Source organism: Capra hircus, unplaced genomic scaffold, assembly GCF_001704415.2.
Source record: "Capra hircus breed San Clemente unplaced genomic scaffold, ASM170441v1, whole genome shotgun sequence".
Lineage (NCBI taxonomy): Eukaryota > Metazoa > Chordata > Mammalia > Artiodactyla > Bovidae > Capra > Capra hircus.
In genome coordinates, this window is record NW_017218284.1 from 1 (window position 1) to 25,172 (window position 25,172).

The 25,172-nt window shown below is 45.9% G+C and overlaps 1 pseudogene across 1 annotated transcript; it reads right to left on the minus strand.

The window, feature by feature from the left end:
* Nucleotides 1–1,997: 1,997 nt before the first annotated feature.
* Nucleotides 1,998–5,607, minus strand: LOC102171558 (annotated as a pseudogene). Its single transcript, XR_001917813.1, has 8 exons — nt 5,543–5,607; nt 4,965–5,234; nt 4,494–4,769; nt 3,320–3,595; nt 3,099–3,203; nt 2,646–2,679; nt 2,462–2,509; nt 1,998–2,299 (listed from the first exon to the last, which is right to left on the minus strand). The product of XR_001917813.1 is annotated as a BOLA class I histocompatibility antigen, alpha chain BL3-7-like (transcript).
* Between the last annotated feature and the right edge of the window lie 19,565 nt (nt 5,608–25,172).

Here is a 25,172-nt window from a genome sequence, read left to right on the forward strand (position 1 = left end):
CCCCTTATTTCCACAGTAGGCGCCCCCACATGCTGACTTGCAAATCTCAAATTTGAGTCCTCCTTTACTCTTTCTCATAACTCAGATTTAATCCACTAGGAAATGCTGTAAAATGCATTTTCAGAATAGATCAAGAATCCACTCACTCACCACTGTCTTCCCCTGCTCACATCCCAGACAAGCAGCAGCCTCCCCAGCCTGGACCCTGCCGCTGTTTCCCTCAGGCTCCACTGAGCCTTCCTCGCCCTTCACCTCCTGACTCTGCACAGCAGCCTGGCTGACGCTTCCAGACAGCAGTCACACCAGGTCCTGCTCTGTTCGTATTATCCTAAGCTCCACAGCTTACTGAGATAAAAGCAACCCCCTGTAACATCCTGAGGCCCACAGGATCTGGCCGGACATGGGCTCTCAGTGCAATTCCTCTTCCTTCAGCCCCAGCTGCCTCCTGGCTCTCCCATGAACACAGACACTCTCCTGCCCTCGTGCATTTGCCCTGGAGGCTCCTCTTCCTGGAGAGAACCTCCCCTAGACCTCCTTGTGAACATTCCTTCATGTTCTTCACATCTTCACTCAAAGGTTACCTTTTCAATGAGGCCCCTGCCCACCCTAGTAACACAGCCAGCTTCCCTGTCCCCACACACTCATACTCTGGGTCACCTTTCCTCAGAGCACTTACCAACCTGTACAGGAAACACTCCCTCACTTACTAGGCTCATAGTACACACTCTGCCCCTTCTCCTAGAACACACTGCACATGGCGGACAGGGTTTTTCTGTTGTTAGTTCATTGAGCTCTCCTAGATGCAGAGAGTGTGTCATGTCTCTGTTCACAACAAAGATCAGTTCAATGAATGGTCAGTAAAGCGCTTCCCTGTTCCAGAGAGAGGTCTTTATTGATGTGACCTCAGGCCACATGCTGTCTAGTGGCAGTTACAGCACAACATCCATTTGCACTGACCTCAGTGCCACCTGTTTTACTCACAAGGGTGATCTCCCTTCCCTCCCCCACAATCAGCCTGCACACCACACACAAGGCTGTTTATCTCTTCAGAAAGGAAGATCCTTCGCTTCCAGCTCCTATATTCAACCTGCTGTGATTTTATTAGACTCTGCTTTCTAAATCCATGTGTTGAGATGGGAGCCAACAGTAGCCTTAGAAGATGTAAGGGCAGAAGAAGGGGCAGACTGCAGAGAAGAGAAAAGTCCAATAAGAATTAAGTCAAGATATGAAACTATTGGGTCTCTCCTCTTTGCAAGTTCCAGCATGTGGTTCCTTTAAAAAGATGGAGAAACGTTGGAAAGAAGAAACCAGCAAAATCTCTAGGAGGGCAAGAGCTGGATGGCTCTGAAATTTCTCTCTTGGAACCACTGAGAATCCTGTGTGCATGGTCCCCTTGCACTTGTGGGGACAATGACAGGCAAAGTGACCCCTGCTGCTGTCAGAGATGTGGTCACCCGGAGAAGAATGAGACCAGGACTCTACACATGAAAAGAACAGTCATTACACCAACAACAAGAATAGCAATAAGTAAATAAGCAAAATATAAACACATTCAAAAATGACAGGAGCTAAGGATAGGTCCAAGCCCTGATCCTAGGATTATCGTTTAAGTAAAGCACCCTGTCCATGGTGCTGGAGATACAACATGGCTCAGGTGACTTCGGAGTCCATCATCACAGGTCCTTGGTGGGACAAGGATTTACTGAAGGGACAAGGACAAAGGAATGGAGACGAGGACCAGCCAAGGAGTGACCATGGGCAGTGCATGGACACTGCATGCATGCCCACCAGGCACGGATCACTGACTGGGCACAGGCCCTGTCCACACTCAGCTCCTCACAGCCTCCGCCTTTCCTTCCTGCAGCTGACTCAGCACAGCAAACCTGTGGATGGATCTGGAAGGTTCTCAATGTTTCAGTTTATTCCTTTCAAACTTTAGGAATCCTCACCTTTATTATCCAATCCCCCTTCATGGCACCAATTAGAAAAACAGATTCATATATACAGATTTTATTTTCAAAGAGGAAATAAGACATCATTACTCAGTGCATATGAAGCAAAGACAGGGATTGAGACGGCCCAGCCCCGTCTCTGCTGGAACAGGACAGTATATCAGGGAGGAGAACACAGGTAAGGGCGGGAGTGGGCGCAGTGGGCAGGGTAATCAGTCTCCCCAGCTTCTCATGTTATGCTACTAGGCACAGACACATTCAGATGCAGCTGCAGAAAGAGGGTCTGGGGATCTGATGTCACATAGCGGATGCAGCATCACCCAGTCCCCACAAGGCAGCATCTCACACTGTGAGAGAAAAGAATCAGGGACCAGTCAGGTCAGTCATATAAGCACTCATATTCTCCACAGCCCCCGACATGCTCACATGTACCACTCAAAGATCCCCACCACCCAATGTGTCCCCTCTGTCCCAATATTCCTTCCAATCTAGACCCTCCAGGGTCTCACCTTTAGGAATCGTGAGAGACACATCAGAGCCCTGGGCACTGTCACTGCCTGGGGGAGAACAGGACCAGGACGTGGTCAGAACCCACAGGAGAGAAACTGGAGAAGGCACTTTGAGGAGGATGAGCCCCCATGGCCTCCTGTCTGCACCCTCACAGGTCTCAGGAATCACCCCCTCCACACTTACTTGCAGCCTGGTGTGTAGATCTGTCCTTTTTCACCTGTGAGAAGAAAATATAACCTGAGAGGCCAGGGAGAATGCTGAGTCATGAGATCCTAGAGCAACCCCTAGTCCCAGACCCCACAGAACTTTCTGGAACTGGGGTCAAAACTCATGATAGGATCAGGAACACAGAGAAGGGAGATGTGTAAGGACTGGGACACCTGCCCTCCTGGAGGTCCTCACAAGGACCTCCCTCTGACATTCAAGTGCTGGAAACCTGGTCCCTAACTGGAATTAGGAAGCTGAAAAATTTCTCTTTTATTTTCACACGTGCTTTAGAAAAGAAAAATGTTAGCCTCAGCTCCAGACTCCACATGTGTGTGGAGGGTACTTTCCAGTAACCAGGCAGGTAAAGTTCTACCTCGGCTTGAAACCCCACTGAGACAAGAAAACTCAGATCCTCCCTCCCTTCCCTACCTGAGTGCTCCTTCCTCCAGATCACAGCTCCAGCCGCCACAGCCACCATAAGGAGGACCAGGCCAACAATGATGCCCATGGTGAGGACGGAGGGCTGAGGAGATTCTGTGGAGGAAAGGAAAGGGCCCTGACCTCAGGCTTGAGTCCTGATCTTGCTGAACTGAGTCCTGAAGGGCTCCTGCTTTATCTGAGTGGAAGCTCCATCCCATCCCCCTCCTTACCCCATTCTCAGGGTGAGGGGCTCCTGAAGCCCTCATGCTGCACACGGCATGTGTATCTCTGTTCCTCTCCAGAAGGTACCACCAGGGCCGCCCACTTCTGGAAGGTCCCGTCCCTGAAGGCCTGGTCTCCACTAGCTCCATGTCCTGGGTCTGGTCCTCCCCATTGTGCTTCCAGGTCAGTGAGATCTCCTCAGGGTAGAAGCCCAAGGCCCAGCACCTCAGGGTGACGTCACGGTCAGAGATGGGGGTGTCGGGTCACATGTGCCTTTGGAGGGTCTGAGGAAAAATCAGAAAATTCACAGTTTGTGTTACCTTCATGGGTCACTGAAGCAGTGTCATGTGACCATCCTGAGAACGAACAAAACAGTGAGTTTTACCCAGCTTTACCGGCGTATACCTAACAAAAATTGTACACATTTAGAGTGTACTACATGTTGCTTTGATATATATGGACACTGTGAAGGTAATTAATGTATTCATCAACTTACCTTATGTGTGCGTCTATTTGACAGGGATGATGAGAATGATTAAGATGAATTTTAAAGTATACAATACAGGACTAACTATAGTCACCAGGCTGTACATCAGATCCCCAGACTTATTATGAAATTTTTTACCCTCTGAGCTACAGAACATTCAGGAGCATGGTTTTGAAAAAAGCAGCACGAGAGCTAGATAACAGCCTCATCTCGGAGATCAGGGATGATCTATATTAGTCCTTGGAAATTTCTTAGAATGAGAGACTAGGATAGGAGCTCTAAAAATGTGAGGGGAGAAAACAGACTTAAGGTCCTGACTCTGGTGGAGGCTGAATGACTCAGAAAAGCTGGAGTCAGGCCTCCTAAGATGCTCTCAGGGTGAGAACAGGCCTTACGGGAGAAAGTCATGGATCACAGGATGGTGGCTACGGTCAAAGGGCACCGCTGACCAGCTATTTCAGGGATGGTTTGTTTTCCTGCTTCTTCCTCAAAGACACTGGATTCCTTGATTGTCCTTGAGAGAAGTGGGGCCACTGGTGGACTGTCTTGTACAGAATCTGAAAACCCGGGCGGATTTCCTCCCTCTCCTGACAAGAACCTGGGGCGCTGTTCCCACAGGGACCCCACTTTCCTCTCCTCGTGGGAACCCAGCTCCAGCCCGAGGGGAGATCAGGGCGGCCCCGGGCCCCTCGTACCTGCGCGCAGCAGCGTGTCCTTCCCGGTCTCCAGGTATCTGCGGAGCGACTCCACGCACCGGCCCTCCAGGTAGATCCTCACACGCGCCGCAACACCTTCCTTCTCTAACTTGCGCTTGGAGATCTGAGCCGCCGCGTCCGCCGCGGTCCAGGAGCGCAGGTCCTCGTTCAGGGCGAGGTAATCTCTGCCGTCGTAGGCGTGCTGCTCATACCCGCGGAGGAGACGCCCGTCAGGCCCCACATCACAGCCGTACATCACCTGGACGGTGTGAGACCCTGACCCGCCCAGACCACCCGCGGTGATTAAACCCAAACTGAAATGAAACCGGCTCAAGCCCACGGGAGCTCCTCCTGGGCCGGAGGTCGGGTGTGTCCCGCAGTGCTGGGGTGACCCTCGGACCCGCAGAGTCGGGGCGACCCCGCCGGTCCCTGGGGATGGGGGCGAGACCCGGACCCGGCCGTGTCGCTCACCGGCCTCGCTCTGGTTGTAGTAGCCGCGCAGGGTGTTCAGGTTCACTCGGAAAGTCTGTGCGGCGTCCTTGACTCTCCGCGTGTTCCGATCCCAATACTCCGGCCCCTCCCGCTCCACCCACCGCGCCCGCGGCTCCATCCTCGGATCCGGGGCGTCGCTGTCGAACCGCACGAACTGCGTGTCGTCCACGTAACCGACAGAGATGAAGCGGGGCTCCCCGCGGCCGGGCCGGGACACGGCGGTGCCGAAATACCTCAGGGAGTGGGGGCCTGGGGGCGGGGAGGGGTGAGACCCGGCCCGACCTCCTCCCGGCGCGGGTCCCGGGTCCGAGGTGATGGGACCCGGGAGGGAGGAGGGAGCGAGGGCCAGCGAGATGGAAGAGGTCGAAAATCGGCCCGAACTTCGGAGAGGGAAGAGAAGAGGGGTCAATATTCAAGGGAGGGACAGGACAGGCCCCTGGGCGGGTCTGGGCAGGGGCGTCGGGGTTGCTCTTTCCCTGGGGTCCTGCCCCCCAGACTCCCTGGAGATCCCCACGCCCCTCCCCGCAGAGGTCGTTCCCTCCCGACCCCGCGCTCACCCGCCCGAGTCTCGGTCAGGACCAGGACCCCCGAGATGAGCAGGAGGAGGATTCGCCACCCCATGACTCCCCGTCCTCTGGGTCTGGGAAGCGGAGTCCGGGCGGGTCCCTGGAGACTATAACCGGGAACCGAGGAGACGCTGATTGGTTTTTCCAGAAACCGGGCACCACCCAGTGGCAGTGAGAACAGGGGCCGCATCACCAGTGTCCAGGCAGCAGGGCTAAACACAGGTTGTGAGAGAGAAAGTGAAACTCGAGGAGAAGGGGAATCCCCAACATGGAGCTTCTCAGCCCCAAACACCGCCCTTGACCCTGAGATCCTGAGCTGCTCGCCTTCCAGGCACCTGGGACTTTGCCCAAATCCCTCCCCTCCTGCGAGGTAGAATGTTCAACCTACCGAATAATTGCACTCATCTCACATGTTAGCAAAGTAATTTTCAAAATTCTCCAAACCAGGTTTCAACAGAACCTGAACCCTTAACTTTCAGATGTTCAAGTTGAATTTAGAAAAGCCAGAGGAGCCAGAGATCAAAGTGCCAACATCCGCTGGATCATGGAAAAAGCCAGAGAGAAAACATATACTTCTGCTTTATTGAGTGCCAAAGCCTTTGACTGTGTAAATCACAACAAACTGTGGCAAATTCTTCAAGAATTGGGAATTCCAGACCACCTGACCTGCTTCCTGAGAAATCTGTATGCAGTCAAGAAGCTACAGTTAGAACTGGATATGGAACAACAGACTGGTTCCAAATTGGGAAAGGAGTATGTCAAGGCTGTATATTGTTATCCTGCTTATTTAACTTACATGCAGAGTACATCATGAGAAATGCTGGGCTGGATGAAACACAAGCTGGAATCAAGATTGTGAGGAGAAATATCAATAACCTCAGATATGCAGATGACAACCACCCTTATGGCAGAAAGCAAAGAGAAAGTAAAGAGCCTCTTGAAACTGAAAGAGAAGAGTGAAGAAGTTGGCTTAAAACTCAACATTCAGAAAGCTAAGATCATGGCATATGGTTCCATATCTTCATGGCAAATAAATGGGGAAACAATGGAAATAGTGGGAAACTTTATTTTTTGGACCTCCCTGGTGGCTCAGATGGTTAAGCGTCTGTCTACAACACGGGAGACCCAGGTTCGATCCCTGGTTGGGAAGATCCCCTGGAGAAGGAAATGACAATCCACTCCAGTACTATTGCCTGGAAAATCCCATGGCAGAGGAGCCTAGTAGGCTACAGTCCATGGGGGTCGCAAAGAGTTGGACACGACTGAGTGACTTCACTTTCACTTTATATTTTTGGGGCTCCAAAATCACTGCAGATGGTGACTGCAGCCATGAAAGTAAAAGACGCTTGCTCCTTGGGAGGAAAGCTATGACCAACCTAGACAGCATATTAAAAAACAGAGACATTATTTTCCAACAGGCTATGGTTTTTCCAGTAGTCATGTGAGAGTTGGACTATAAAGAAAGCTGGGCGCCGAAGAACTGATGCTTTTGAAGTGTGGTGTTGGAGAAGACTCTTGAAAGTCCCTTGGACTGCAAGGAGATCCAACCAGGAAATCTGAAAGAAAATCAGCCCTTAATATTCATTGGAAGGACTGATGCTGAAGCTCTAATACTTTGGACACCTGATGGGACGAACTGACTCATTGGAGAAGACCCTGATGCTGGGCAAGATTGAAGGCAGAAGGAGAAGGGGATGACAGAGGTTAAGAAGGTTGGATGACATCACCGACTTGATGGACATGAGTCTGAGCAAAGTCCAGGAGATAGTGATGGACTGGGAGGCCTGTTGTGCTGCCGTCCATAGGGTCACAAAGAGTCGGACACTACTGAGTGATTGAACTGAACTCCCCTCCTGCACCAAGAACTCTTTGTGCCACTGTCTTCACGAGTCCTAGCTCTGGCGCTGTTCCCTATTTTGATTAAAATATCTACACAATATTACAAATTAATGAGGACCCCAAGGATAGTATTATGTGACCACTTCTATGCATATTTTCCATACTATGAATAATACACTAAACATTTTTGTTTATTTATTTAGAATAATATTAATAACCCATGCATTTAATATGAATAACTATTTCCTACAAAGGGTAGTGAGATGCATAGAGCCTTTTACATTTTTTCCAAGTATCTTTCCTGTCTCTTTCACTAGAAGACCACTGATTTTCAGGTTTGCTTCTGCACTGAATCTGTTATTTTGATGATAGTCTGTGAAAGTGAAAAAGCCCACACATAGGTAGAAGTAGTATTTTTTAATAATATTTTCAGACAATTGTGGATGTTCGTCTTGGATACAAAAGTTAAACTATACAAAGTGTAGTTTCTCAAAGGTTTTTTCCACAGTGGACCTGAAGCAATATCATTGAGTATTTTCTATTCTGTTACATTAAAATCCATATGCCTGTTTTGCTCATTGAACATCTCTTGTACTAATACAAGATTTTTACAAAGTAATATATTGTTTCACTAAATTATACAGATCTTTCTGCTCATTCATTCTTTCAATAAGTGATTTCCATGAAAAAGAGGGTAGTTCAGAGCACATAGAATTTTCTCTTGGGCCATAGGACTTTGAAATGTAGTAGAAGTGCTCGATGTGTACTTTCCATGTCATCACAGAAGATACTTTTAAAATGTGTATTTAAGACTGATGATTAGGAAACATAAGCATTTTTGTTTATTTTATTTTTAAAAATTTGTTTTATTGAAGGATATTTGATTTATAAAGTTAATTTCTACTATACAGCAAAGTGATTCACTTATACATGTGTGAGTAGGTGAGTGAGTGAAGTCTCTCAGTCCTGTCCAACTCTTTGCAACCCCATGGACTGTAGCCCACCAGGCTCCTCCATCCATGGGATTTTATAGGCAAGAATACTGGAGTGGGTTGCCATTTCCTTCTCCAGGTGATCTTCCCAACCCAGGGATCAAATCCTGCATTGCAGGCAGATGCTTTATCGTCTGAGCCACCAGGGAATCCCTTAATACATGTGTATATATATTCTTTTTCATATGTTTTCCATCTTGATTTATTAAGGACAGATAAGAATTTTTAATGTGTCATTCTGGATGTTTTAAAGCAAACCTGATTATTAGTTTTCTTTTTTCCTGTAAGAAAATTTTGCTGAAAATAATTACTATTGCAGTTCGCTACCATAGTGTCTATTACTGCTAAGTTAGACATCAAAGAAAATGTCAACATAGTGAGAAGTCAAATAATATCTGAGTGATGCTATGAAGAAAGTAGCTTTCACCTCAGGAATCTCATGAAAGGGTCTCAGTGACATCAAGCGTTCCACAGACCACACACACTCTGAGAACTGCTGTTTTGAATGAACCAGGGTGTCTCTCAAGTGATCCCTGCCTTTGCCTCCTCTTCATTTTGGAAAATGATTTTTCCTGAGCTGGACTCCCTGCCTCCCCAAACTTAACTGAGGGCCCTGTGCCTGGGCTCCTCTAGGAGAGAACTCACCCCCTAGAAAGTGATGCCAGAGAGTGTCCTCATTCTGGGAAGGAAGGAGGGGACAGGTGTTTCCCCTTTGGAACTGGGGACAGTTTGTACCTGAAGGTGCCAGACCCACTTATAACCTACTTTGATTTTGCTACACACCAGCTTAATATGTATTCATATCCCAGACAGAAATCTGGCATAGTGTCTAAGATAAATAATATTGGCCCTTTCATCTCATGTGGTCTAAAGCACCTACCTGAATTGAGGCCCACAAATCATGAAGAGCAGTCCATTCCAAAAGAACATTCTGTGCTGACAGAATTTCCTATGTCTGTGCTGTCCACTCAGGTAGCCAGTAGCTACATGAGGCTATTTAGCACCTTAAAGTGATGGTTGTGCTGAACATTTTTATTTATTTAAATTTAAATAGCAATATGTGGCTACCAGCTAGCATATTGGTCAATGCATATCTAGTTGGTGTGAGTTAATCTCCTGTCTCTTTCCCCTAAAAGGTCCTGTGTGACTCATAGTTTGATGCATACTAAAATAATCTTAATACTGAAGTCCTGGATTTGTCTGTGCAGGTCTTAGATATAGCTTTAAAATACAAGGTGCTCTGAAAGTTTCTTTAATGTGTATTTTAACAGATGGAGTGTTCAGACATTAGGCAAACCATGGTTTATTACCATAAGGTTGTAAGTGTTCAAAACTGCCCATCACTAGATATAATCCTTGAGCTCTTGGTGTTTTCCTTACCTTGGTAAACATAAGGACACACAGAAGTCCTCATTTAGCCCAAGAGAAAGTGTTTATTCAACACAACAGTTATCAATACTTGTAGGACTTGTATATACTTGTAAAGTTGTGAAGCAGAAGATGCAACATCAGAATCCAGCACCTTATTACTTTTTGCTTACTGCTCCTGCTATACTTTCTTCCCAAATTCCATCAGTTCTGTTTCCCTACACCCTTGGGCCCCTCTCTCCTAGACAAAAATATACATGAATGTTTTACACTTGTGGAATGAGGAGTTTTATGACCCAAAGATTAAAAGCCATCAAAACATATAAATCTTTCCTATGTCAATCAGACACTCACAGGATACAAACATATGCCCTTATTCCAATGGAAACACATAAAAACTTTTGGCAAACAGGTAACATGTCTCAATGTTCTTCAGCCAAAGATCACCAGAAGCAAATCTGTGGGCAATCAAGTTGGATTTATACTGGATACAGCGAGGAAGATTACACAGTATCAGGGATGATAGTGTCCTTGTAAGGTGTTAGACCATATACAGCCTGGAATCCCCAAACTCTGAGCTTGGTCCGGTACCTCCTGTCAGATCACTGCCAACATTAGGTTAGAAATAAAGTGTACAATAAAAATGCTGTGCTTGAATTATCCTGAAAGTATTCCTCCCACCCCTGGTCCATGGAAAAATTGTCTTCCATGAAATCAGTTCCTGGTGCCAAAAAGTTGAGGACCGCTGATATAGAGAATGTAGGCTTTGATTTTGAGAAGCGTCTATGTGAGACTGGCTCACTCTAGATTGGGTGTGGTCAGGAAGTGGGGGCATTCTATGCCTGGGCACCTCAGTGAGCCTCTGCTATAGGGAGGGCAGACTAGAGCGAGGATACAGCTGTGACTGGCAGGAAGCAGCGGTCTCTGGGTCAGCACAGGGAGAGGTCTGGTCCACGGTGAGGGGCGCTGGGCTGCCTGGTTGGTCTGTGCTGGTACAGAATGCTGTCCTGTTCTTGTTTTGTCTCTCTGTGTCATGCACTCAGATGTCCTTGTCTGATGCTGATCTTCTGTGGGATGACTTATGTCCAACAGGAGAACAACACAGATGCGTGATGAGCTCCAGCCCAGCTGGGGACCAGAATGTACATCCTAGTGTATGAGCTGAGGGTGATCTGTCAAGTGTTTACAAATGTAAGGGATTTTCATGTAATTTTTGAAAGCATTATTTACCAGCACACAAGAGAATTGAAAAGATACTCAAGCATATACAAAAATAAAGAATTCATGTTCTTCCCCTCATTCCCCATTCACTCAAGTCCTCTACTCGGAAGCAAGTGTAGTTAGAAATTTCTCATTTTTCTTTCCAGAAAAGTATACTGTTCATTAATGAATACTGTTAGATCAGTAAAAGAGCTCAGGCCACAGCCTGGGAGAAATTATTATAAATTCACATATCTGATAAAGTGAAAGAAAGAAAGTGAAGTTACTCAGTCATGTCCGACTCTTTGCGACCCTGTGGACTGTAGCCTACCAGGCTCTTCCGTCCATGGGATTTACAGGCAAGAGTACTGGAGTGGGTTGCCATTTCCTTCTCCAGGGGATCTTTCCAACCCAGGGATCGAACCTGGGTCTCCTGCATTTTAGACAGATTCTTCACCGTCTGAGCCACCAGGGAAGCCCATCAGGGAAATCTGATAAAGGACTTTGTTTTAGAATATATATCAGTTCAGTTCAGTTCAGTTGCTCAGTCGTGTCCGACTCTTTGTGACCCCATGAATCGCAGCACACCAGGCCTCCCTGTCCATCACCCTTTCCTGGAGTTTACTCAAACACACGTCCATCGAGTTGGTGATGCCATCCAGCCATCTCATCCTCTGTTATCCCCTTTTCTTCCTGTCCCCAATCCCTCCTAGTATCAGAGTCTTTTCCAATGAGTCAACACTTTGCATGAGGTAACTGAAGTACTGGAGTTTCAGCTTTAGCATCATTTCTTCCAAAGAACACCCAGGGCTGATCTCTTTTAGAATGGACTGGTTGGATCTCCTTGCAGTCCAAGGGACTCTTAAGAGTCTTCTCCAATACCACAGTTCAAAAAGCATGTATATAGAACTCTTCAACTCAACAAAATGAAAATAACTATGTAAAAATAAAGGCTGAACAGACACTTTTCTAGAAGATATAACAATGGAAATGTATATGAAAAGATGCTAAACATCTTATGTTGTTAGGAAATTTAAATTGCAAAGACAGCAATGTGCATCACACCTGATGGCGCATCTGCAGTCCGAGAACTGGTGATGCCAAGGCTGGAGCAGCAGAAGGACGCGGAGCAGCAGAAACCCTCACTCACTGGGGCAGGAATAGGAAGCGGCGCAGCCACCAGAAATGAGTCAGCAGTTTCTAACGAAGCTACACAGAAACTCTCCATCCTGTCCACTGATCAATCTAGTATTTCTCCAACTCATTTGAAAACTTACATTTGCACAAACCTCTGCTCACCAATGTGCATATCGGAGCACCCCTTAAGTGTGGGCTGCACATAGTGACTTTCTTCTAAAGATCACAGGGTGAAAAGTGGGAAAGTAAAAATAAAAGTTCACAAAGAAACCTGGGAAATGTACCTTAGCCAGGGGATGAAGTGAACTTATCAGTGATATCCCAGTGGACAGTGCATCCCCTTGGTGACTGGAGACTGTCACTCATCTCTCTGGTCCTCTTTCCCAAAACCCTGGGCCCCAGTCAGATCACAAGGTGTTCTACTATGTCTCTGAGCAGTACTCCCCAAACATCAAGGTCATCAAGAACAAGAGAAGTCGGTGTGACTGTCACAGCCAGAGGAGCCTGAAGGAGACATGATTCCCAGACTTAATATGTGTCTTTCATGGGATCCTGGGTCAGGTTAAAGGAAAACTAATGAAGTCCAAAGAAATTCTGGAGTTCAGTAACACTGTATCAATATTGGTCATCAGCTGTGAGGAATGTATGATAGTGGTATAAAATGTCCTCACAGAGTGTGGGCTATATAGTAACTCTCTACTAACTTTGCTACTTTTTGTTAAATCTCAAACTATACTAAAATGAAAACATTTTAATATCAACTAGAAGAAGCAACTTTCCAAGATGTTTTCATCAAGGAGCATCAGAGAGGAGACATGGAGAGAAAAGATGGAAATCTGAGATACAGGGCAGGGCTCCAGGGTCTCCTCTCCTCTAATCCTTGCTGTACCCTCGGGCCTGACCCCAGCCTGCTCAGAAAGCACCTTCACCCCCTCATTGGACCAGGGTAGCCATCTCTGTCTGATTCAGACACAAGGCATCCTCTGCCTTCCCTGTGCCGAACTGGAGAGGAAAGAGTGGTCATGCCCCCATGAGGCCACAGGGCTGATGACTGGACACCTGAGCTGACCTTTGACCTCCTTACCAGAGACCTGCCCAGGCTCTCCTTAGGCTCCCAGCAGTGGGTGAGTGCTGTGCACACACGCTGGTGTCCATCCAGTGTCAAAATCAAAGTCGGAATTGTCACCCAAAATACACGCTGACATGGACATTTCTCTCGCCATTAAATAACCAAGGACTTTGGCCTCAGAGAGGATCAGATATCAAGGCTGTAATGCCAGGTCCAGGGTGGAGCCCACCAACATACAAGGTGTCCTCATTATCAAGGGATGGGAGCTTGAAGCCCAAGTACTGTCACTTCTTCTGGCTACTGCCACACTTATAGACTCTCCCTCCCGGGAATCAATTGTGGAACCTCCATTCCTAAGCTGTGGTAGAAGAGGGGAGAAAGAGGTGGGAGAGGAGATCCCAAAGTGCCTCTAAAGGTGGGGAGGCTCCTGGAGAAGTGTGGAGAGGCAGGAAATACTGACATTATGGGATGGAGGCCTTGGGTGTGGGGGGGAGGAACCCTAGAGGAGAGGGTGGGGGAGGGCCACTGAGTGAAGATGGGCACAGGGAGGTGGGGTCTGTGTGGGGAGAGACACAGGGGATTCTGGCCTGGGTACTGGTAAAGGCTCTATTTTCCACCCGGATGATAAACACACAGGTGTCAGCTCTGTATTTTGGTGGTAAACTGTACTTATGTTTTTGGTATTTTTCTGAAATTACATGTATCAGTTAAGTTTAATTCAGTTCAGTCGTTCAGTTGTGTCCGACTCTTTGCAACCCCACGGACTGCAGCAAGCCAGGCCTCCCTGTCCATCACCAACTCCCAGAGTTTACTCAAACTCATGTCCATTGAGTAGGTGATGCCATCCAACCATCTCATTCTCTGTCGTCCCCTTCTCCTCCTGCTTACAGTCTTCCTCAGCATCAGGGTCTTTTCAGTTGAGTCAGCTCTTTGCATCAGATGGCCAAATTATTGAAGTTTCAGCTTTAGCATCAGTCCTTCCAATGAATATTCAGGACTGACTTCCTTTAGGATTGGCTGGTTGGATCTCCTTGCAGTCCAAGGGACTCTCCAGAGTCTTCTCCAACACCACAGTTCAAAAACATCAGTTCTTCAGCTTTTAGCTTTTTTTATATTCCAATTCTCATATCCATACAGGTATGGTATGAGTCAAGTACAGGTGGAAGAAGGGAAAAGAGAAAAGGAGAGAGTGCAGGGGATTAAAAGAATTCCTTTCTTCCAGAGAAATACCGCCACCTCAGTCCCCACTCCACACACCCCCATACACGATGCTGGGGTAGGGTGTGGGGCAGGGAGACTCAAGGACAGGAGAGCCCATCCTCAACTCACAGGGGCTACTGGGACATGTCCACGTATTTGCTAAAACAGCGGGGACCACTGTGTCAGAAAGACTGGCCCAACAGATTGGGAAAAAGACCTGCCCAGCTGGTGGCCATGAAGATGGTTCCTGGAGACCAAAGGACAGGACCTGGAGGGGAGCCTGGAGGCCACAACGGTGACAAAGAGATCAGACATGAGTGGGGGACTGGGGTGCCCCTAACATTTTCCAGAGGCAGGAAAATGACCTTCTGCCTCCCTAGACCTACACTCAAGGACACCAAGGAAGGTACCCCTCCTCTCCAGGCATCACACACTTTCCACCCTTTGAAGCCTGGAAGAGTACTCCTCTGCCCTGAGTCCTAAGAGCACAGGACCCCCAGTCTCCTGCCTCTTCATCCCCTTCGTGGACCTAACAAGACAGAGACCTGATGTCTGAATCCCTGCAGCCTGATCCCTCCACTTTCAAATCTAACTCTGGCTCCGAGGATAACCCAGCCTTTGGGTCAGGGGTCCCAGAGAGGGAGGCTACCCAGGGCCCCACAGGCCGCAGCTGAGCCAGGCCTCCAGCTGCGCAGAATCAGAGGATTCTGGAACAAAACTCGGAAAAAAAAAAAAAAAAAATCGAACAAAAGCACTGCAGGCTCTTTTGAGCCGAGATAGGTGTGGGGTCTGTCGGAGGGTGAGGGTGGGGTGGGGAAATCCCCCTTTCTTGGGGGTCCTGCCCCTCCCGCGGCAGTCCCCTGCTCCTCCCCGCTGCAGAGCATCCCTCCCCGAAATTTTGGTCAGAGGCAGGGATTCTTAGAGCAGAGGTATGCTTGAGCTCCCAAAGCCCCCACCCTTGGAGTCCGAGGCGAAAATCAGTGCAGGCAGGTTGGCAGAGACCCTACAATCAAGAAAGGGCTTTGATTGGCTTCTAAAAACCGGATACGCAATGGGGAGTGAGAACTGAGAACTCGTCTTGAGTATTCAGGCGGAAAGACCCGACAGTTTGAGCGAAGAGAAAGTGAAACTCCAGAGAGATGGGGAACCCCTCCCCCTACTCGACACTTGTCTCCCCATCCCCCAGACATCACCTTCTGGCCTAGGATCCTGATCGCCTTGCAAGGGGACCTGGGACTTTGCCCTGACCCTGCTGCTCCTTCCTGGAGGACCCTGTTAACACTGTCTCCCTGAGTCCTGGCCCAGGGGCTGGGTAAGTCAGCAGTTTATAGAACTCGCTGTCTCAGAATCTGTCTATGGGCCTAGGACCTGGGACCTCAAAGACAATATCATTTATGTGGGTTACTTCTGTGAACATTTACCATGTTAGAAATATAAACAGAAATCTATTGATTCAACTATTATATTAATAACCCATTACATGAAAGGACTTTTTTTAGATGAAAAATCACTATTTTCAAAGTAAAACAGTATAGTGAGAAGTGATCTTTTCTAGATTTTACATTCTTTCAAAAGTTTACATTCTTTTCTTGTATGTCTCACTAAAAGACTGAAGACTTTGCATATCTGCTTCTGTTTTTAATCTTTTCGATTGAGTATATGAAAAATTCCAGCCTCACACAGATAGGTAACGGAAGTATCTTAAATAACGTTTTCAGATAATTTGATACAACACTAAAACCACCGAAGTGGTGGTAGCTTCTTAAAGGTTATTTTTAAGTGATACACTGTAATTATCACTGAATATTTCCAAATCTGTTGCATTGGAATCCAAGGTCTGTCCTGTACATTGAGTGAAAATTGTACTAATGCGTTATTTTTTTTAAGTGTTGTATTGTTTCACCAAGTTGTATAGATTTTAAAGTGTTAACATTTAAGATTATCAAACAATCACATTTGTTAATATCACTGCAGTTGACACTAGAAAAGTTTGTCGGTACTGGGAAGCTGTCAAGATTAATTTTCTCATGAGAGCTTACATTTTATCATTGGCAGAAAATAGTGTCAGTTGATATTCTAGAAGGGAGAAGCTCCCATTCATTATGCCAAAATAATTAAATGTAAACAATCATTGTTTTCCTGTTCTTCATTCTCAAGGTGAAAATGGAATACCATAAAAAAAGAAGCTAGTCCAACTCTCACATCCATACATGACTATTGGAAAAACCATAGCCTTGAGTAAAAGGACCTTTGTTGGCAAAGTAATGTCTTTGCTTTTCAATATGCTGTCTAGGTTGGTCATAACTTTTCTTTCAAGGAGCAAGTGTCTTTTAATTTCATGGTTGCAGTCACCATCTGCAGTGATTTTGGAGCCCCAGAAAATAGTCTGACACTGTTTCCACCATTTCCCTATCTATTTGCCATGAAGTGATGGGACTGGATACCATGATCTTAGTTTTCTGAATGTTGAGCTTTAAGCCAACATTTTCACTCTCCTCTTTCAGTTTCATCAAGAGGCCCTTTAGTTCCTTTTCGCTTTCTGCTATAAGGGTGGTTGTCATCTGGATATCTGAGGTTATTGATATTTCTTTTGGCCATCTTGATTCCAGCTTGTGCTTCATCTAGCTCGGCATTTCACATGATGTACTCTGCATATAAATTAAACAATGAATTTGTTGGTATCCGCTTAATATTGATCCATATTCCAGACAGAAATATTATTATCTGTGTGAGAAATAATATTGGCCCTTTGGTTTTAAATGGGTCTAATGCACCTGATTTGAAGCCCAAAAATAGCAAAAATAATAGTGCTACATGGACTGAGGAGCCTGCTGGGCTGCAGTCCACAGGGTCACAAAGAGTCGGACACGACTGAGTGACTTTACTTACTTACTTACGCAAAGTTCTAGGTCTGCACTTTCCGTGTGGTCGGTGCTAGCTACTGAGCTACTGAGCACTTGAAACGTGGCTAAAGTCACTGAGCAGTTGAATTTTTATTTAATAACCATGTGTGGCTAATGGGCTTCCCTGGTGGCTCAGATGGTAAACAATCCTCCTACGGTGTGGGAGACCTGGGTTCCATCCCTGGGTTGGGAAGATCTCCTGGAGAGGGGAATAGCTACTCACTCCAGTAATTTTGCCTGGAAAATTCCAAGGACAGAGGAGCCTGGTGGGCTACAGTACATGGGGTCACAAAGAGTGGGCCACGACTGAGCAACTAACACACACACGTGCCTAGTCGCTACCATATTTCACAGAACATATCTAAGTGTTTCAGTTTTCATTCTCCCGAGATATTGTATGACTTGTAGATTGAAGTACACTAAAATTATCTTCATACATTTATTTATGTGGGTCTTAGACATCACCTAAAGGTACAGAAGGCCCAGAAAATTTAATCTGCCTGCAATGCAGGAGACCTGGGTTCCATGCCTAGCTTGGGAAGATCCCCTGGAGAAGGGAATGGCTACTCACTCCAGTAATCTTGACTGGAGAATTCCAAGGACAAAGGAGCCTGGCAGGCTACAGCCCATGGGGTCTCAGGCTACAGTCCATGGGATCTTAGGATACAGTCCATGGGGTTGCAAGAGACGGATATGACAGAGTGACTAATGCTTTCATTTTCTTTAACATCTAGAGTGCACAGACATTAACCAAAATATGATCTATAACTTTAAGTTCATCAGTTTTCAAAAACACCCATCATTGGAACCAATTTTGTTCTATATTACATTGAGACTCTTGATGTCGTTTTTGCTAACCTGGTAAACATAAACAAGCACGTATGTCTTCACTTAGCCACAAGAAAGTACTTATTGAATACTGCATTATAAAATACCCTGTAGGTCCTACATAATTATGAAATACAAAGCAGAAGATGTAAACCCTAGCCTTCCACGACCTTAGAATTCTTTACCTGTTATTCCTCCCCATAGTGTGTGTAAAGTGGTACCTGCCCCCAGTTTCAGCTTTTTGTTTCCTTCCACCCTTGGACACCATCCTCCTCATCATCTCTACTTAAATGAAAATATACACAGAATTTTCACAATTGTAGAATGAAGAATTTTCTAAGCCTGACCCAAAGATTAAAAAAATACACCAAGAAAAAAAAAAAAACTTTCTATGGCAATTACAAACTTGCAACCATACAAACACATGTCCATAATCAAATTCAAAGACACATAAAAAATCCAACAGACAAAATGTTAGCATGTGTCGACAGTTTTCAGCCAGAGACCGCCAGGTACACACCTAGTTGAACACACCGTGTTTACAACTTATACAGCAAAGGAGGGCATACACCGTGGGAAATCATAGGGCATTTTAGAATGAAAGTATAAGAAAGAATGTGTTATTGTGGAATTTGGGCTTTGGTTGGATAAAAGAAAGGTTTACTCTAAATTGAGTATTGCCAGGAAGCATGGTCAGTTACATGACTCGGTGTCCTAATCAGTCTTATCTATAAGGAGGGCAGACTAGAGCAAGGGAAAAGCAGCAACTGGTAAAGCAGCAGCCGTCACTCCTGGTACCCAAGACGGGATGTTCAGTTGTTTTGTGAGCTGCACTGTACCCTCTGTTCTCTGCGCTTAAGCAAAATGATGTATAGTCTTGGTCTTATTTTGTGTCACTTTATTATGGTTTCAGTGTATCCCTGTTAGATATTGGTATTTTATAAAATAGTTTATTCCAAAGAGAATTACATGGCCAGGCTGTGAGCACCAGGCTAGCTTCAAATAACACTGAGGTCTAGCTGTGAGTGTCACACCTTTTCCCTCGGGTCAGGAGGCTGATTTTTCTTCTTCCTTAAATTCAATATTTTAAAATTCTTACATTGCAAGTAAAAAAATAAAGATTATAAGGAAACAATTTGGAAAAGAAGAAATGCAAATACCAAAAATTTATTATTAATAAATGGGAAAAATGAAACTATGAAAGGAAAAGTGGAAACAGAAATTAAAATCTGTCAGCTTGGCAAAGATGAAAGGAAGATAAAGGCTTAGGACCTTTAGTGGGTCTCCTTGGGAAAGTCAAGGGAGGGCAGGATAAAGAGATTAGGATTGTCTGGTATGAATAATTTCAGCAGGCTTTGGGTTAGAGGTGGTCTTTAGGTGTCTGGTTCCTGGCCCTGGGATCATTGCTGGTGGTGGTGGGTTAGTTGCTAAGTCATGTCTGACTCTTGCAACCCTGGTGTCTGTTGCCTGCCAGGCTCCTCTGTCCATAGGATTTCCCAGGCAAGAATCCTGGGGTGGATTGCCATTTCCAGGGATCAAACCTGGGGCTCCTGCGCTGCAGGTGGTCTCTTGCATTGGGGATGGCCCGCTACATTGCAGATGGATTCTATACTGACTGAGCCACCAGGGTAGCCTCCAGGTCACAGAGGCAGAGGAATATTGCCTCTTGGGGTCCAAAGGCCAGACAGGGGAGGGAGGGCTCTGGATTGGTTAGTTTGCACATCAAAGGCTTGCTCCTTGCAGGGGAAAGCAATCTCTCCTCAGTGAGAAAGGTTTGTTTTAAAAATTAATTAATTTTTCCCTTTCAGCTGGGTCTTCACTGCTGCACGTGGGCTTTCTCTGCTTTCAGAGAGCGAGAGGGCTACTCTCTAGAGGCAGCGCACTGGCCTCTCCCTGCCACGGCTTCTCCTGTTGCGGAGCACAGGCTCTGGGCCCAGGCGCTTCAGTAGCTGCAGCACATGGGGTCAGGGGCTCTGCGGCATGTGGACTCTTTCCGGATCAGGGATCATAACCCCTGTCCCCTGCACTGGAAGGGAGATGCTTACCCACTGTACCACCAAGAAAGTCCCTCAACAAAACATTCTTATACAACTGAGCTATCAGAGCAAATTTCCCCACATCTTGAGCCCAGGAGTTAAGTATGGGAAGTGCTTTGGCACCTCGCCTCTGCTCCCATGCCTTGAGAATGCTGGATTACATGAGTCTTGATGAGACCATGTCTTATTACAGAAGCTGAAAACATACTTCCCTAACCTTTTGTTGTTGTTGCTAGCGCACAGGCAGGCGTGCTATACTCTGGCAATCTGGTGCACTTATGCCAGATTTTTATTTAGGAGTTAGTTCTGTGAAGAACTGGGGCCTATTCCATCCACTAATTTCCTGAGCCCATTCCCTCCTCAACTCTTCATTCTCATTTCTCTGTCCAGGAGAACTATACTCATCAGTTGGGTCTGTGAATCCACTGGAATAGCTACTGCCAAACACACCTCTGGCTGCACTCCCATCAATAATAATCACTTCTTCATCCTCTGCTCCCTACCCGATCATATCCACTCTCCACTGGCTTGGACTTATGCATGTCTTCTATTTATATGCTGTCAATCCCTGTGATCCTCTCAAGTCCTGCTGACTCTTCCACCTCCTCCCTCCTGACTGCAGCTCCCAGCTCTTTGGGGGTCATGTGGACCCGCCTCCAGAATTTGCAAGCTGGCAGGCACAAGTATCCCTCTCTCTTTGCACTCCACATGCCCCAGTGATGTTTGACAAATTTCCTGTGTTCTAAAATTAGCCAAATTTGTTTTCTGCTGCTTATAGGTAAGACTGCTAATTTAATATTAAGCTAAGTATGTATCTGTACCATCTCAAAACACAGCTGACACAAAACTTATTTCAGAACCAAATGATTTCCAAAAGCTCACATACACCTGAACCTCACATGGCTTCCCCTTGCTCCTTCCTATTGCAAAAATTATCAGAACATGGCAGATAAAGGAATTCGCACACCAGACATCTCAAATCTCATAGCATATCAAATGTGGAACAGGTATGAATTGCCAAATGTTTCCCGTTTCCTCAGCTGCTTAGAAGGATGACAGGAGAAATTATGGGGCAGAAAAGGTGCTTTAGAAAGATCGGTATGGATGCTGTCATCAGTTACTATTTGTGGCAGGGGCTGAAATTCTATGTAAAGTCACTCATTCTCATACATTTGTCTCAACAACAGATGAAAAACCAAATCAAAGGCAACAAAAGTAATTAATTAATAGTTAACACACATTTTAGGAAGTACTCTAAAGACACTCCAACCATTCCCCTTAGAGAAAGAAGATCAGCTATTACCGTCTTCCATTATAGAGACAAAGCAGTGAGGACAGGAGACTCCTCACTCTGCTGGAAGGTTCTAGTCATCTGAGTGCTTTCAGAAACCTAGCGGGATGATCCAGCTGAGGCAGAGAGCTGGGAACGATGAAAAGGAACAAAGGCTAAATGAAAAAAACCTGGGACTGGTGCCAGGAGGTCTTCCTCAGGGTCTCAGTGTAAGTTTGGACCTCCTGAGTTAAGCCACAGGAAAGAGAAAATTCTCCCAGTGAAGGCAGATGAGAATTCATAGATGAACTCTTGAGTTCTGGCACTGGTAAGGGTTACTTTCCCACCATCATGATCCAGAGCAACTCCAATCTGCTGGGGGCAGTAGGACAGGATCTGGAAGGGCCCCGGGCTGCTGCATATAGACACCCCAGCTGAGGACAGCTGCAGAGTCCAGACCCCTCCTCGGGGTGAAGCTGAGAAGTCCCCTTCTCACCACTGACTCTTGCCAGCCCCCCTAGGCAGAATTTTGGCCATATTCCATTTCCTTGAGACCATTCCTCCTCCAACTGCTCATTCTCCTCTCTATATCCAGGAGAATGATACCCATCAGTGATGCCTATAAATCAAGATCATTACTGCCAAGCACGCCTCTGCTTCCAGCCCTGTATCTCCTTGCGTCTTCTTCCTCCTCTGCTTCCCGCCAGATCCTGTCCACTTCCACTTCCCAGTACACTCTGCCCCATGTGAAGCCCTTCCTGCCCAGCACCCGGGCTCCGGATCCAATCGCTGACCAAGCTGGCATTTGTTCATCCACAAGCCAGTGAACACCATACTCTTCCCATTTGGAGACACTGAGAGGTAGCCATTGGCTGGCCGGGAATTCAGGATGCTCCTCACTGTGGGGACAAGGAGACAGAGGTTTGGCCTCACAAAAGATACAAATGAGATTTGTCCCGTAGGTTCTGGGGCCTTCATGACAGCGGTGGGAGACTCCTCAGGGGGCCAGGACAAAGACTGCTTTTGACCTTGTGTTCAGACTATTAGCAACCATATCTAGAGAGTGTAAAGAACACAGAAAATTCAAGGCCTCAGGCAGTGCGATGAGACTGGAGAGCAAAAACAGGTAAGAACTGGGATCACTGCAGCTGAGCGAATCTGGGGAAAGGTTCATGGTTTTGAAATCAGGATAACGAATTGGATACTTTAGTCACAACGAAGACCTTTCTCTTTATTTTTTTTTTAATTTTTATTTTTACTTTATTTTACTTTACAATACTGTATTGGTTTTGCCATACATTGACATGAATCCACCACGGGTGTACATGCGTTCCCAAACATGAAACCCCCTCCCACCTCCCTCCCCATAACATCCCTCCGGGTCATCCCCATGCACCAGCCCCTAGCATGCTGTATCCTGCGTCGGACATAGACTGGTGATTCGATTCTTACATGATAGTATACATGTTTCAATGCCATTCTCCCAAATCATCCCACCCTCTCCCTCTCCCTCTGAGTCCAAAAGTCCGTTATACACATCTGTGTCTTTTTTGCTGTCTTACATACAGGGTCATCATTGCCATCTTTCTAAATTCCATATATATGTGTTAGTATACTGTATTGGTGTTTTTCTTTCTGGCTTACTTCACTCTGTATAATCGGCTCCAGTTTCATCCATCTCATCAGAACTGATTCAAATGTATTCTTTTTAACGGCTGAGTAATACTCCATTGTGTATATGTACCACAGCTTCCTTATCCATTCATCTGCTGATGGACATCTAGGTTGTTTCCATGTCCTGGCTATTATAAACAGTGCTGCGATGAACATTGGGGTACATGTGTCTCTTTCAATTCTGGTTTCCTCAGTGTGTATGCCCAGAAGTGGGATTGCTGGGTCATAAGGTAGTTCTATTTGCAATTTTTTAAGGAATCTCCACACTGTTCTCCAAAGTGGCTGTACTAGTTTGCATTCCCACCAACAGTGTAGGAGGGTTCCCTTTTCTCCACACCCTCTCCAGCATTTATTGCTTGCAGATTTTTGGATCGCAGACATTCTGACTGGTGTGAAGTGGTACCTCATTGTGGTTTTGATTTGCATTTCTCTAATAATGAGTGATGTTGAGCATCTTTTCATGTGTTTGTTAGCCATCCGTATGTCTTCTTTGGAGAAATGTCTATTTAGTTCTTTGGCCCATTTTTTGATTGGGTCGTTTATTTTTCTGGAATTGAGCTGCATAAGTTGCTTGTATATTTTTGAGATTAGTTGTTTGTCAGTTGCTTCATTTGCTATTATTTTCTCCCATTCAGAAGGCTGTCTTTTCACCTTGCTTATATTTTCCTTTGTTGTGCAGAAGCTTTTAATTTTAATTAGATCCCATTTGTTTATTTTTGCTTTTATTTCCAGAATTCTGGGAGGTGGATCATAGAGGATCCTGCTGTGATTTATGTCAGAGAGTGTTTTGCCTATATTCTCCTCTAGGAGTTTTATAGTTTCTGGTCTTACATTTAGATCTTTAATCCATTTTGAGTTTATTTTTGTGTGCGGTGTTAGAAAGTGATCTAGTTTCATTCTTTTACAAGTGGTTGACCAGTTTTCCCAGCACCACTTGTTAAAGAGATTGTCTTTACTCCATTGTATATTCTTGCCTCCTAAGGCCTTTCTCTTTAAAACAGAAATGCTGACCTATGAGTAATGGACCTTCACAGGAAAGCTGCAAACTTCAGCCACGATTCCCTGCAGATACTCACTTGTCTTATATGCCAGATCCCTCATCAATTCAATTTTCCTAGAAGAAAAGAACAAAAGGATGGCAAGCAATTCTTTCTTGTTTTGTTTTGTTTTTTTTTCTCTAGCCACACTGCTTGGCTTGTGGGAAGTCCAGCGTTGAACCCAGGCCGATAGCAGTGAAAGCATGGAGTCCTACCCACTGGCCCACCAGGGAATTCCCAACAAGAAGCAGTTTTAACACCACAGCTTCTGGGTCAGGTTCTCTTACATTGGCTCATGTAACTTTAGATGATGACAGGGCACCATGAAAGTGCAAGTGAATCAGAGAAAGCAATTCAGGAGACACCAGAGCTGTGCAGTCTCAATTGGTTCTTGTAAGCATATATACCAGCAAGTGCTGAACCCACCTGGTGCTTCATTATAGAGTACTTTGGGCATGCCACCTGTTGTTAAACTAAGTCCGAAACTTCTAGTCCAAACCCACACTGTTTCTCTCCACTCTCACAGATACCTCTTTGAGATTCATTCTCCCAGTATTCTTTAAATTGTTAAAGAAATATATATTGTGGTAAAACCACATGACATTTACCATCTTTACTATTTTTAAATGTATAGTTCGTTAATGTTTAGTTCAGTCGCTCTGTTGTGTCTGACTCCTTGCAACCCCATGGACTGCAGCACACCAGGCCTCCCTGTCCATCACCAACTCCTGGAGCTTGCTCAAACTCATGGCCATCAGGTTGGTGATGCCGTCCAACCACCTCATCCTCTTTCATCCCGTTCTCCTCCTGCCTTCAATCATCCCCAGCATCAGGGTCTTTTCCAATGAGTCAGTTAATCATTAATAATTAAGTATATTTAAATAACTATGCAATCAATTTCCAGAACTTTTCCATTTTTTAAAACTGAAACTCTATACCCATTAAACAGCAGCTCCTCATTTCCCCCTCCTCTCTAACCTGGCAACTGCTAACCACTTTCTGTCCCTGTGGATTTAACTACTTGAGAGACCTCATATGCATGGAATCATGTATCACTTGTCTCTTTGT